The sequence below is a fragment of the Cydia pomonella genome, chromosome 3 (assembly GCF_033807575.1).
Source record: "Cydia pomonella isolate Wapato2018A chromosome 3, ilCydPomo1, whole genome shotgun sequence".
NCBI lineage: Eukaryota > Metazoa > Arthropoda > Insecta > Lepidoptera > Tortricidae > Cydia > Cydia pomonella.
Window position 1 is genome coordinate 4,971,833 of NC_084705.1, and position 10,885 is coordinate 4,982,717.

Below are 10,885 nucleotides of genomic sequence, written 5' to 3' on the forward strand. Positions count from 1 at the left end.
CGGTCACTTTGGTTACCAACTGAGAGCTTATTGAAAAATTCGTGTATATCAAAATGCTTCAGTCTCTAACAACTAGTGTACTTGACAAAAATATTGATTAATGTAGCATATTTTTTTGACACTTTGCTAGATATTATTTAAATTCATAATTATAGGTGTCAACTTACCTTAGTACCTATTTCAAGCTACTTCGGTATTAGAAGAGTTGAAGAAGAAGAGTGAAGAGGCTTGATTGATGCACTACACAAATGTTTTTAAATAGTTCTAAGTACACTATAGTATTTCTGTTCGGGGTGGTAAATGGTTATGAAATTAATTTAGCTTCTAATACAACAGAGTTATGACTGTTATGACCGAAAAAGTAAAATTGTTTCAACTCTCCTTGGTCTCCCCTATAAACACAGTCACCGTATTCAGCCGAAACAGCAAATGAAAATGTCCAAAAACTAAAAACTACTTATCTAATTCTTAGTTATAAAAAAATATTCCAAATTATGATTATGGCTAAGCTTTATAAGCTTACACATGATTATGATTATGGCTAAGCTTCACAATATCGTCTCCTATAGTAACTGCGGTTGCCGGACAACCGAATTTCTGTCTTGCTGCGCACTGCCAGCGAGTCTTGTAACCGTTTTGGCGCTCCTTGTGGTACTTGAAGTTGCCGTGGACGAGCACTTGTCCGCCGCGCTTTGTTGGGTGGAAGATTGCTGAAAGATGTTTTTATTGAGTTGATCAGTTTGTAAGACGTATGTATGTACGAGTATCAACGAACCTGCCCGTGCATACATATACATGGATGAATGAATACAGATTCACTCAAGTTACTGATAACTTTATTGTTACTTACTGATAACTTTGTTTTCCGCTTACTGCTCCTACACTAGCTACTTTAGATTAAAGCATATTATTATTATTAAGGTAGGGCACTCAAGGTCTACTAATACATTGCTTATTATTACATTATTTTTTTGTATAAGACTGTTTGTTGCCTAAATAAAAAATAAAAAAAGACGATACACATACTGAAAAAGTATTTTATAGACGTGAGCGGAGCGACAGATTTAACGATGTATAGAAATACAACACAATATATCGAAGAAACTTGAGGCCATGGGACAAATTAGACGGTTATAACACAGGCGACGCATTCGGATGCGGTGACTGTGTGCCAGCTCAACAGCATTATAGACTTCTTTGTATGTGCGTTGTTTATACATATTTTGATAATATATTAAATGACATACAATGAGTAAATTAAAAAGCCAGTTATGAGTTAGTACTTTTTTATTACTCTCAGTTACTAACAGTATAAAAACTAATCAATATACTTTAATATCCCATTACCCAATAATCTACATTTTTAATTATGTATGTAATATGCCTTTAATCCTTAATCGCTGCCCTCGCTTGATCTAAGATAATGAATTATGTTAATTGAAGATACGTTAAAAAAAGAATATTAACAAAATCAAAGTAAGAAAATTTGGTATAAGAAATTGAAAAAAGTAGATAGTAACGTCACAATTATTTAATAATATCGGTACATTCGTATTTATAACAATATAATACTTTTTCCTCAACTTTGTACATGTTTTAATTTAACTACTTATGTCGCTAAAGGCACCTCAAAATACAAACATACATAGACTTTATATTGTCTATTTCTTGTTTGAAACATCACTTGTTACAGTTGTAACTATGCTATTGCAAAGTGTGAACAAGATAATAAAATATAATGACTAACAAGTGACATCATACTATATAGCTAGGTACAGAACAACCATTTTTAAAGTGCGCGCCTCTAACAACTAAACTCTGTAAGTAGGTACTTTTATTTTTATGTGCTTTGCGTCCATAATATTACTTTATATGTGTGGTGCATTAAGGGCACGTAATTTAATGATGGTTTTTAAGCAGTTTGAGCTACTATACACTCGCAAGGCCCACGGTCCTACCGGTAGTAATAATTTCTTCAATGTAATTTAAACCATTTTCAATTAGAACAGAATCGCGTTTATTGTGTTACGTCCGATTATAAACAAAAAAGTACATGAATATTTCCTTTACTATTGTTTCCAAATTGATTTCTTGTATGGCGGGCCTTAGGACGATATAACGAATACCTATTTGCAGTAGGTAACAGGAGTCAACTATTTTATAGAAAATATACAAGCTCTAGGTATGAAAAAAGATTTCGTAGAACTGTTAGCACAGTTTTGAGTATTTCAATGTATGTGATAAGTAAAGCTCGGAATAATTTGTGACTTCGATTTCAAACGTAAAGGTATCTATATGCACATAATAGTAAATTCTACCTATATGTGTATATTAGCAACTCTTGACAGCGCTACAATGAATGTTACTTAGTTTTAATTAAGTAATAAGTTTCATATCAATGTTGTGTGTCAATGTGAAAAATAATAGTACATTTCAATGCAAGTGTGCAAAGTGTGTCATTATTTACGAGTCCCGAGACGTTTTCTATGAGCCGTAGGCTAAAGTAAATAATGACACTTGCACACGATCATTGAACGACGTTTTTAAATACATTTGCGAAATATCACAATAAAACAAATATTTGTTACCTGAGTAATACACTTACAAAGCTTACAGTTACGAATTTTCCCTTGAACTTGAATGATATTGTTAATTCAGCACTATACGCTACATACGTTCAGCCATGATTTACATTGCAAAAATTAATCACATCTCATTTAATACAAAAACACTCACAGTTGCAATTTAACGTGAATTATTTTGATACAACTTAATTTTAAGTAATATCAGCGGGCGCCGCGCCGGTTTTACTTTTTCATTCTTATTTTTTTCTGTTAACGACAGCCAACGTGGTAATGATAGTTTCATTCAGCCAATAATAAAAAAAATGTTTTAGTGAAATATCGTAATTTAAAACATATTATTTATATAATAACAAATAAATATTCAATTTATATCGTGTAATAATATTTTTTGGATGTAATAAACGTGCAATGGCGAAATAAAAATACATATAAAGTTTTTGGGTATCCAAACTCTTTGGTTGGACGTATGGATAACCGTCAAAAATAAATTAAAAAAAGTTGGCAAAGTAAAAAGCACTAGTTCGCAAAAACCAAGCTACGTAAAGTAGCTATTTTTGGTCAACTGTATTAAAAACATGTTTTTCTTGTTTTAGAGATAAAATAACTGAATAAAATTAACAAAGGAGTAAAATATTTTAAAAACATAGCATATGACCTACTTAGTTTTCGTCATGTATCGAGAAAAGTATCAACATAATAAGTCAATACAGTAATAATTTATGAGGTCTATATGACATTTAAAAAACCGCCACATTTCTTCCGGGCTCTGGAAACAACTTTCAAAAGATCCCTAATCAAAAAAGCAAGGGAAGTGGTTGTGCACAGATATCTTGACCACTTGGTCCTCTAGAGTCGTGACGGATCCGTGGCAACCTTTCTTCTGGTGTGTTCCACATTGCCACCTAATTTTGGCGCCCTTCTGCCGCTCGCGATGGTATTTGTGCCCTCTGAAGTATAGGATGCGGCTCCCTCTGGCTGTCATTTGGAAAATTGGTTCTGAAAATAGACGAGTATGTTAAACGTTGTGTATCTAAGTAATTATATATACAGTAGTATTGAATTTCTTAGACAATTTTTGGTATTAATTTGACAGTCATACTTTAAACGTAGCGTCCAAGCTGATCAATTAAAATCGATATCTGACCCGAGAGCCCCCTTAATACGAATCTGATGTAAACATTTTAATAAACGATCTTGAATTTTATATTAGATTCGATCTTTATGAAAATCGATATCCTGTTAGTCGAGACTCCCTCTAATACGAATCTGATGTCAAAATTGAACGAAACTTTCGCCATCTTGAATTTCTTTATTTTTACCCGATCTTGATGAAAATCGATATCTGAGGACCCGAATACGAAGCAAAAGTCAAAATTGAACCAAACGGTCGCCAACTTGAATCAATTTATGTTTGACTCGATCCTGAGGAAAATCAACATAAATCAAAAGCTTCTGCCCCCTAATATGATGGGTCATTCCATTCCATGGTATAATAAGCTGGAAACTTGTGTATATGTAAAGTAAGCATATCTACAATTAAAAATAATAACAACAAATAATATTTTATGAAATTTAATTTATATGCAAGATCCAATTAGGCTAAATAACTTACAAACTCTACGACTTTTAGCACAATTTTCTGTTCGTTTGTATATTAATTTGTGTATGGTTATTTATGTTCTTTTTGTGCTTATAAATTCTTCTTATCTTATCTTATCATATAGTCTAAAGAATACAGCCAAAATACCAAAATGGAAATATTTAATTCATTAATTAGCTGCACACGTAAACATGGCATAGGTTTTGCACACACAGGCTTTTTGATGGATCTGACACATTTTAAAAATACTAGAGACAATTGCTTCACAGTCAATATTAAATTAAGTCAATATATAATTCTAGTTGAACACAATTAAAAATAATTTTATGGCAAAAATTTCATTTTTGGTACAAGCTTTTATCGGTGACTGTACTTTTCTTTCCACAGGCAACTAATACTCATCGAGACAATTCTAAAAACCCCAAACGCAATTAGGTTGTGTTGTTTTATCAAAGAGTTCCAGATCAGCTCGATAGTACCATAAAATTGCATTGTCACCCGACTTATATGTGCAGGCAAATTTTCAGCTTCATAAGCAAACCGGTAAGTACATAGCAAGTTAAATAAAATCTTGCAGAAAAACAGCTTTAAACAAACTATCTTACCTATTGTATATTTCTAAGCAAACTATACACGACACAACTCTTGTCGTTTAATCGTTGTCAAATTCTCCTTGCCCCTAACAATATCATGATCATGCACATTATTGATCTTCACAATCTCGCTACCCACAGTAGTCACGGAGCCGGGGCATTTGAACCTCTTGTGAGTCCCGCATATCCACACTACACGTTCTAACGCTAGCCCTGATTTTCGTTTCTGATAGTACTTGTAGCCTTTGTAGAACATTATGACGCCTCCTCGGACGGTCGTTTCGAATAGAGGATCTGAAAATTGAAACAATGTTTGTTAGCTTTATGCCTACAGATATCATGGTCATTACAAAAGATAAAAAAAAAACTAAAAAGAACATGGAAAACCTGTTTATCGAACACATCTGTATTAATAATAGACCATTCACGTGGTATGAACAATGTATGACAAAACCCTTTATATTGGGAGTGATGACAGGACGGCCAAGAGTTGTCTATTTTTAATCATTTAAAAAAATGAATGAATAATAACAATATTTTCAACCAGTCAATGATAAAGAAACGAGCAGTTTTGATAATAAAACCTTTATTCAGTTGCAAGATTATATTAGATCAGGGGTAAGTGAGATATTATAAAAGAGGGAATTAAAGGCCCGAGTTTGCAATATTCTTAGCCCCGGAGTTACACACAATGTTTTTCTCACACTTGCGAAGAAAAAACTAAATTTTAAGCGAAATAATTCTTAAATACGGGTACATTTCAAACATTTGTTCGCCATATTGTAACTTTTTGACAGACCCGTCCGGCATTCAGCCACGACTGAAAATTGTGTAAAAATATTTTAAACGGCTGTAAAATTAATCAAGTTAATTATTTTTTATACTACGTCGGTGGCAATCAAGCTTACGGCCCGCCTAATGGCAAGCAGTCTCAGACAAATATTCAGGACCTAACTACATCTTACATCAAAATAGGTAATCACTGCCGAAAACATACTTCAATTAAATGCAAACATGATTGATTGATGATTTTTCTACAAGCAGTAGATAGTAGTGCAATACTTAACCTAACAGAGAGATTATTTAAAATTATCTAACTTAAACTTGTCTTTTTATAGATCTCAGGCAATGAACATCTCTTGATGCCGCATCCATTTCACGCCTTTCTATTCTTCAAACAACATAGGTAAATTAACAGATGTCATTTCAATACGAAATTCCGGGATTTGCGTTTTAAGGTAACAAAGTACCCAAGCTTTTTGAAAAATACGGTAATTGTCGGGCTTAATTAAAAATACGTCGTTGTGTCATGTCACAATTACTTGTAAAACATCATAAATTAAACCCGTAACGTCTATACTAAACTACATAACGTCTAGTTAAATATTGGTTTGTGACCTCAGTGCCCTAATTTAGTAGTAGGCGTGTGACTTTGTGCATGAAGTGAACTTTGTTTTTAGTAATATTATACTAACTACATTATTAGTTGTGGTACATAAAAATGCCAAATACGGCTTTTTCTGAAGTAGTAGGGTTTTCAATTTCGGTGACATATGAGGTTAATACCTGTTTAAGTTTATGTTCTAAGTCAAGTTTGGTACTATTTTTAACAAAATCAAAGATGTAAACGTAGATTTCATCTAAATTGGTTCTCCATACAAACTTCCACCTCCCTTTTCACACCTTTCAGGGATGATTTTGGGATAAAAACTATCGTTCTTCCTCGGGACTCAAAATATCTCTATTCCAAATTTCATCAAAATCGATTCAGCGGTTATTGATTTCCCATACAAAATTCCACCTCCCTGTTCACATACTTAAGGGAAGATTTTTGGAATAAAAACTATTGTATGTTATTTCCCGGGACTCAAACTATCTCTATAGCAAATTTTAACTAACTTGGTTCTGCGGTTTAAGCGTGAAGAGGAATAAAAAAAATTGGCATATTTTATATGTTTTCCTTCGGTGTACATATTACGTTAACATAAATGAATTCGACATCCACGATTTATACGAAAACAATACCAAACTTATTATACAAAAAAAGATGAGAGCAGTAATTTGAACTAAAACAAGAATTTTCTGTTTTCTATATTATGTCACTATATTTTTCAATTTTTACCAAAGGGTTTTCATAAATAGGGATAGTTTGCAGGTCATTCATGTCGTAATTACATGATGCTGCTGCAGCTGAGAAACTGGATGAATACATATTTCTTTGTACTCTCTTCTGTTGCTTCCACATAGCATTTGCGTTTTTCTTTTCTTGAGGCGACATATCTTTAACCAGCCGTTTAGATTTATGATAACGCAGCCTTTCTTTTCTTTTTCTCTCTTCATTTTTTTCTGGATTTCGTTTCAGCCTTTCCATGTACCTTCTTTGTTTTTCAGCTGACGTTAATGGCTTGCGCTTACCACGAGCAAAATCTAAAACAATGGTTTAAGTAAGTCAAATTTCGAAATCTAAGGGTGGAATATTTCAAGAAGGTGGGGGATTTCCACGTGGTTTACAAATATTAATGCTTCATAGTCGTTTACATAAAATAAATACAAAGTGATACAAAAATCGAACATTTAAGTAAATATGGCTTTATTTAGTAGGTACCTAAACCTAATGATAATAGTACAATCTTTTAATATCTCTAACACAAAATCTAACAAACTTTCGCATAAACTTACATAATTATCGTGTCATCGGCGACGACGCGTGACTTGTTCCTTGACTCGTAAAGTCATGTTATTAAAGGTTACATTGGACAAATCTGCGCGTCATCTTGGATGACTCTATCTATATGACAATTATCTACGCCATTTATCGCTTTATTTAGATACAAGTTAGAAGCGTTGGTAACGTTGGTAGCCTAGCCGAGTTGTAAGAGCGTGCGACTTTCAATCCGGAGGTCGCGGGTTCAAACCCTGGTGAAGGAAAACCGGACTAATCTCAACAAGGCAGTCTCTATTGTAAAATCTCGTACCTACGCCAATTCTTGGGTGCTGGTGGCCTAGCGGTAAGAGCGTGCGACTTGCAATCCGGAAGTCACGGGTTCAAACCCCGGCTCGTACCAATGAGTTTTTCAGAACTTATGTACGAAATACCATTTGATATTTGCCGGTCGCTTTTCGGTGAAGGAAAAAATCGTGGGGAAACCGGACTAATCCCAATAAGGCCCAGTTTACCCTCTGGGTTGGAAGGTTAGATGGCAGTCGCTTTCGGTAAAACTATTTAGTGTCTACGCATTGGTTTGGAGTAAGTATTGCCAAACGGACCCCAGGCTTCCATGAGCCGTGGCAAAATGCCGGGAAAACGCTAGGAAGATGATGAGTTGAAAAATCACCCTTTTCGGTATATTGCACATTTGCAACTAAGAAAAAATCAGCTGAAGGGGCATTGTGATGCTATTTTTTAGTTCTGATAAAGCTAAGAAGCCGATATTTGACATGATTTGATAACTAAGCTTTAAATTAAGGTAGCTGCCATACGTGTCACGTTCGCGACAAAGTTGACCTTTTAGTGGAATGACCCTAAAGTGAGTTCCCCATTGGTGTGTCGCGGGGTCGGAAAGCAAACAACCGTACTGCTCTGTAGCTAGGTTACTGCTACTGGTTTGACGTAGTTCATTCGCTTACATATATTGCACCCATACAGTTCCTCTATTCTTCCGAACTCTTCATTATGACTATGCGGCTTGATATGTTTTATCACATCGTTTCCAACGGTGACAACGGAACCGTAGCACCCCTTCGTGAGGTGAGTCCCACATTTCCAATACACTTTCACTCCGCTCTTCGTTGGCCTTTGGTTTCTGATGTGGTATTTGTAGCCTCGGTAAAACATAATGGTCCCGCCACGGGATGTTTTTACGAACTGTGGTTCTGAAATGAATAATTTAAAGGTACCGTTTAAGCTATGGTCAAGAAAGTACCTATTTTATTATAACCCGCCATTTTAGCCACATATACAAATTTGAAAAAATAATGGTATATAAAAAATCTTAACCTACTTAGGCTTGTCACCAATGATATCTCCAGTGTTTTTAATAAATTGCTATTTGCGGAGCAGTCATTTAAAAAAATCGTTTATGTTTACCTTACCTTATACTGTACATATTTTAATTTAAGATTCTGGTAGCATTAACATAGCAGCGTAAAAAATCAAATATTTTTGGTCCAAGTAAAACGCAATATGTCATACACGAATGATTAAGATTTATTTACAAATAAATGAAAATCGCAATTCAGTCACACTTATAAAATTCTATTTACTAATATGCTTGCAATAAAGGGTACATTTAATCTGTATTTGTTATGGACATGATCTGCCAGTGTCAAAAGTGACGTTTTTGTTTGGAGAAACGTTACTTTTGACAATCACATACCTTTAAAGCTCGAATCGGGCCGCTAGACTACGACTCTAACAGCGGTTTGATCCTTTATATTCATATTTAATTATTGCAACCATGGTATTTTAGATATTACACCACAATGGTTAAAAACTGTCAATTATTCATCATTACTATAAACAAACCTCGTATAAAGCTATTCATTCATTTGTTTCAAAGTGATTTCCACTAAGATCTTTCCTTACGCGTATCCGATTATCCACCATATTCTCTACAGGATGATGGTTATGCGGATGTGTTATCTTGGTCGGTACAACTTCAGCGTCCAGCGTGCAAACGGAGCCAGTACAGCCTATCTGCTTTCTATGCGTTGCGCAAATCCACCTTAACTTTGCTCCGACTACTTTATCTTTGTAGTATTTGTACCCTTGGTAGTAGAGAACAGCGCCACCGCGTAATCCTTTTCGAAACACTGGGCCTAAAAACACACACAAATCAATAATCAGTGAAAAACAACAGTATATAGAAAAATACATGTACCTACAATTGAATATGACGTAGACTTTAAGTATGAGTTTCTTTATACCTACTAACCAATAGGAAACAAGCATTATCAGTTTAATGCCATAGTTATCAACCCATTTCTGGGAACTCTTTCAGACTCGGAATTTTTTGGTCTTAGTTTTAGTTAGTCACACAAGATCCCTTTCAGATCGTATATCACCGCAGTAAATAATTTGATAATTACTTCTAACTACAAAGATTATTTAAGAAAAATAGTTTAGTGAAAATTACGAGTTTTAGGAACAAGATTGTCTACAGTCACTATTTTTGCCAGGCAAAATGTTCAAATACCTATAAGGTAGGTTATCAAACCTCTAATATTATAATTATAATCATATTTAAAATAAAACATTGTTGTTGTTATAACATGATTTCTTAAGTAAAATGAGGGTGAACTGCTAGGTAATTAATTTGAAATAAATAAAAAGAACACAGGTACAAGAAAAAGCCTCTTACAGCTACTGAACAATGAAAACACCACATAATTCTAATTTTGTTATTAATTAAAATAACTATTTCGGTTTAAATAAACTACCTATACAGTGCGTCCCAAGGCTACGGGACATCAAGGGAAAGTACCTTAAATATCGTAGATAGGATATTTTTCTGAAAGACTGTATGTTATTTTTAAAGGTCAGTAATTCTGCATTTAAAGGTTTTCTAAGAATTACTTGCTTCGCCTGGGAATCGAACCGACTTAAATGTGAAAAACAATCACCCCTATTTTTATGTTGCCAATCGAAAGAATGGACAAAAAATAATAATTCTTCTTAAGTAACATAGTATTTTAAAAGAAAGGAACAACGTAAAATGTTTGAGTCAAATTGAAGAAAACTATTAAGTCGGTTCGATTCCCAGACAAAATCTTTAAATGCAGAATTACTGACTTTTAAAAATAACGTAAAGTCTTCTTTCAGCAAAATATCCTATCTACGATATTTAAGGTACTTTCCCTTGATGTCCTATAGTCTTGGGACGCCCTGGATATATAAAAAAAACTAAACAGTTTCACTACATTCGGTGGGCCCATGCATGTGTACATTATTCAACTTGACGATGGTGGAGTCCACAGTGATGACCGTAGCCACGCAGCCGTATTTCTGATGGGTCCCGCAGTGCCAAGTGACCTTCGCGCCTGACTGACGCTTACGGTGGTATTTATAGCCTTGGTAGAAAAGCATTACGCCACCTCGACTCGTCTGT

The 10,885-nt window shown here is 34.3% G+C and overlaps 1 long non-coding RNA gene across 1 annotated transcript; it reads right to left on the minus strand.

Annotated features, from left to right (window-relative positions):
• Positions 1 to 1,269: 1,269 nt before the first annotated feature.
• Positions 1,270 to 6,019, minus strand: LOC133515879 (uncharacterized). Its single transcript, XR_009799121.1, has 2 exons — positions 4,791 to 6,019; positions 1,270 to 3,581 (listed from the first exon to the last, which is right to left on the minus strand). It is a non-coding gene; the product is annotated as an uncharacterized LOC133515879 (long non-coding RNA).
• Between the last annotated feature and the right edge of the window lie 4,866 nt (positions 6,020 to 10,885).